The 5,000-nt window shown below is 43.9% G+C and overlaps 1 non-coding gene across 1 annotated transcript in view; it reads left to right on the top strand.

Annotated features, from left to right (window-relative positions):
- The first annotated feature begins 3,107 nt into the window (after positions 1-3,107).
- Positions 3,108-5,000, top strand: part of LOC123719601 — a 1,906-nt gene continuing 13 nt past the window's right edge. The window contains exon 1 of the ribosomal RNA XR_006755665.1: positions 3,108-5,000. This exon is cut by the window's right edge and continues 13 nt beyond it. This is a non-coding gene — a ribosomal RNA (small subunit ribosomal RNA).

Consider the following 5,000-nt stretch of genomic DNA (forward strand, 5'->3'; position numbering starts at 1 on the left):
AAAATGATAAAAATTCATTTTGCATCATATTAAAAATAAAAAAATAAAAAATATATTAATAATACAAAACCTAAACCTAACCTAACCTAACCGAACAATGGATGATAATTGGTTTTTGTACTGCTCCGACGCTACGGGAAATGCAGCCCCTCCACCCTTGCGTACCAAAAGCGCAGGGCATTTTATTCAAGCCTACGCAGCCTCGGCTTTTTTGGTCGCCTTCGGCGACCAGCCTCAGCCGCTACGGCTTGCATGATGCCCGCGCTTTGGGTACGGCGGGTGAGGGCTGCTCTCCCTGCGCGCCTCCGAGCTTTTATATACACTCTAGGGGTAGGGCAGACAAGACCGCGTGGATAGTGGGGCGCTCTGATTCGGTTTTGGGTACTTTTTGGATATTCAATAAGTAAGTAAGTAAGTAAGTAAGTAAACACTCAATTCTCACTCAAGAATTACAATATAATACACAAAATTTACAACTTACAAACAATGAAATGAATGATCTTTTTCTCGTATGCATCGCAAATGATCGATACTTTCAAATAATCTGAACCCTTACACTTAGTCAACTCAAAGTGATTGACGTTTGACATCAATTTTATGTCGGTTTTATGAAATAGATTTTGGTCGGCGGTCGGTAACGGCCATATATGTCTTATATATCAATTTGTATGAAAAGTTTCAAAAAAAAAAAAAAAAAACTCAATCAACTAAGTAAGTAAGTAAGTAAGCAAGCACTTAAGTTTCTTTTAGTGAGTACTATCTAGAATAATTAAAAATATCGACATTTAAATCGACGGTCCCTATTTGGAAGGTTAACCTATAGCCCTAATAATAATTATATTATTATGATTATGACAATGTTGATGTTGTTGCACTAGACACACCATAATAAACCATAAATAGTTTTTCTTACCAGAAGAGTTTTTATTTTTAAATATTCAATTTTAACTAGAAACGTATCGCTATCGCTAACAAAACCCCACACCACACACCACCACACGTTACACACATATACTTGACAGAGTAGATACTATCTACATATCTATCGACAGAGTTGTAGATATCGTGCCGTTGAACGGCATCTTGTCGCGTCGCGTGGCGATCTTGTACGAGAAACATTTTCCTCTGACATTGTATCGGAATAATTATTATAATTCATTATTATACATACATACATACATACATACATACATACATACATACATACATACATACATACATACATACATATTATTAATAAATTAATTGTTTTTTTTTTTTTTTTTTTTTTTCTTCAAATAAACCCACATTGCCATTTCTCTGAGCGTGTGCTGCGAGCTTCAACGAGAAACATTCGGCGCGAAACTGTCGAGCGGCCGGCCGTCGCGCGCCGCACCTGTACGAGAAACATTTTCCTCTGACGTTGCATCGGAATAATTATTATAATTCATTATTATACATACATACATACATACATACATACATATTATTAATAAATATAATTGTTTTTTCTTTTCTTCAAATAAACCCACATTGCCATTTCTCTGAGCGTGTGCTGCGAGCTTCAACGAGAAACATTCGGCGCGAAACTGTCGAGCGGCCGGCCGTCGCGCGCCGCACCTGTACGAGAAACATTTTCCTCTGACGTTGCATCGGAATAATTATTATAATTCATTATTATACATACATACATACATACATACATACATACATACATACATACATATTATTAATAAATATAATTGTTTTTTTTGTTTTTTCTTTTCTTCAAATAAACCCACATTGCCATTTCTCTGAGCGTGTGCTGCGAGCTTCAACGAGAAACATATCTATCAATACAAATGTCTATGCAAAAAAAAGAAAACAAACAAAATCATATCAGTCAATAAAATAAATAATAATATTTTTTTACTACTACTACTACTACTACTAGTACTACTACGTGCTACTACTGCACGCCAATACACATACATAATAAAATGAAAAATCGTCTCTCTCTCGCTCGCTCTACGAGAAACATTCGACGTCCGCTCCAATGCCGACGCGGACTATTGCTCTCGGTATAGATGTGGAGCGAAACAGTCGTGCGCACAGCGTCGACTCGTTCTCGTTGCCGCGCGTCGTTCGTCTCAAATAGACACGAACGACGGACGAGAGAGAATGTGTTCTTGTTTTTGTGTTTGTGCGAAGTGTGAGAATATTATATACATATATTCGCGCATGGATGATATAGATATGGGTATGGATTTTCGGAGGAAATTATATCAAATTCGTATTTCGAATGCGAGACCGCCGAGATCTTTCCCAGCTCTCTCTCTCTCTGTGTGTGTGGTGTATAGTACATTTTATATATCTCTCTTGTGTCAACACAAAATAACAAAGAATATACATACTACTCCTCCTCATATTTTATATAATATAATATAAAATTATATTATAGCACCGCGTTCGCAGACCGTATGGTGATGTTACCAATCGACCAAGATTTGGGACCGTCTCCCCCGGTGTTATCTGTGATGTTAAAAGAATACGCTTCTAGGCACACCTCAACGCAGGGCGCCTAGCGTGTTCGACACGTGCGCGGTCGCCACGGCGACCGTATATGGAAAGAATGTATAAAAGAGGACGCACACGCGCCCATCGTCGAAACGGTGTGCGCAGCGTCGTGTTGGAATTTATCCCTCAAGCTCCGGGCGTTGATCGTATCTAGTGCGAATCATGCGTGTGTGTGCGCATGTAATTGCCAGCCGAGTTTTAATATGTTTACAATAACGTATTGAATAAAAATTGAGAAGTTGCGTTTAGATGAATGTTCAATTTTCAAATTGTCACAACATCGATTCCCGCCCGCGGGGTCGTGTTCGTTGCAGTTTTATGTCCCTCACAGTGGTCGAGCATCGTTGTACATCACCTCGTTGCGAGATCGTGACGGGACGGCCGCTCGTAGACCGGTCAAAGTTAGTCTATCGATATGAAGCGCGAACGTCGCGTCGCGTGCAAATTCGACGCGTTACGTTCACGCGTGTCGAGAAGGCGCGCGCGCAAGCGCGCGCCCCTCGACGCCGCCGAGCCAGCGGCTCGCCGAAGCCGCGTGACCGCGGTGTAGGCGTGTCGTTTGCGTAAGCAGCTCCCTGGTTGATCCTGCCAGTAGTTATATGCTTGTCTCAAAGATTAAGCCATGCATGTCTCAGTGCAAGCCGTATTAAGGCGATACCGCGAATGGCTCAATATATCAGTTTTGGTTCCTTAGATCTTACTCAGTTACTTGGATAACTGTGGTAATTCTAGAGCTAATACATGCAATCAGAACTCTGACCAGTGATGGGATGAGTGCTTTTATTAGATCAAAACCAATCGGCGGAGGGCCATGCGTCCGAAGTCGTTAATTTTGATGAATCTGGATAACTTTTGCCGATCGCACGGTCCAGTACCGGCGACGCATCTTTCAAATGTCTGCCTTATCAACTTTCGATGGTAGTTTCTGCGACTACCATGGTTGTCACGGGTAACGGGGAATCAGGGTTCGATTCCGGAGAGGGAGCCTGAGAAACGGCTACCACATCCAAGGAAGGCAGCAGGCGCGCAAATTACCCACTCCCGGCACGGGGAGGTAGTGACGAAAAATAACGATACGGGACTCTTACGAGGCCTCGTAATCGGAATGAGTACACTTTAAATATTTTAACGAGGAACAATTGGAGGGCAAGTCTGGTGCCAGCAGCCGCGGTAATTCCAGCTCCAATAGCGTATACTAAAATTGTTGCGGTTAAAAAGCTCGTAGTTGCATTTGTGCGCCGCGCTGTCGGTGCACCGCATCCGCGGTGATACTGACACGTCTGCGGAGCATATCGTCGGTGAGCCGGCGGTAAAACGCCGGTTCAATATCAAAATCCTATCGCGGTGCTCTTCGGTGAGTGTCGAGGTGGGCCGACAATTTTACTTTGAACAAATTAGAGTGCTCAAAGCGGGCTCAAAATGCCGCTTGAATATTTCGTGCATGGAATAATAGAATATGATCTCGGTTCTATTTTGTTGGTTTTCAGAACTCCGAGGTAATGATTAATAGGGATAACTGGGGGCATTCGTATTGCGACGTTAGAGGTGAAATTCTTGGATCGTCGCAAGACGAACATCAGCGAAAGCATTTGCCAAAGGTGTTTTCATCAATCAAGAACGAAAGTTAGAGGTTCGAAGGCGATTAGATACCGCCCTAGTTCTAACCGTAAATATGTCATCTAGCGATCCGCCGACGTTACTACAATGGCTCGGCGGGCAGCTTCCGGGAAACCAAAGATTTTGGACTCCGGGGGGAGTATGGTTGCAAAGCTGAAACTTAAAGGAATTGACGGAAGGGCACCACCAGGAGTGGAGCCTGCGGCTTAATTTGACTCAACACGGGAAATCTCACCAGGCCCGGACACCGGAAGGATTGACAGATTAACAGCTCTTTCTTGATTCGGTGGGTGGTGGTGCATGGCCGTTCTTAGTTGGTGGAGCGATTTGTCTGGTTAATTCCGGTAACGAACGAGACTCTAGCCTGCTAAATAGGCGTCGTCATTCAAGGTGTGCGCGACTCTCGGGGAGCGCAACTCACTGGCGACGTATTAAAATTCTTCTTAGAGGGACCGGCGGCTTCGAGCCGCACGAGATTGAGCAATAACAGGTCTGTGATGCCCTTAGATGTCCTGGGCCGCACGCGCGCTACACTGAAGGAATCAACATGTTCTCCCTGGCCTAGAGGCCCGGGCAACCCGTTGAAACTCCTTCGTGCTGGGGATTGGGGTTTGCAATTATCCCCCATAAACGAGGAATTCCTAGTAAGCGCGAGTCATAAGCTCGCGTTGATTACGTCCCTGCCCTTTGTACACACCGCCCGTCGCTACTACCGATTGAATGATTTAGTGAGGTCTTCGGACCGACACGCGGTGGCCTCACGGCCGTCGGCGTTGCTGGGAAGTTGACCAAACTTGATCATTTAGAGGAAGTAAAAGTCGTAACAAGGTTTCCGTAGGGGAACCTGC

This window comes from Pieris brassicae, unplaced genomic scaffold (genome assembly GCF_905147105.1).
Source record: "Pieris brassicae unplaced genomic scaffold, ilPieBrab1.1, whole genome shotgun sequence".
NCBI classification, from domain to species: domain Eukaryota; kingdom Metazoa; phylum Arthropoda; class Insecta; order Lepidoptera; family Pieridae; genus Pieris; species Pieris brassicae.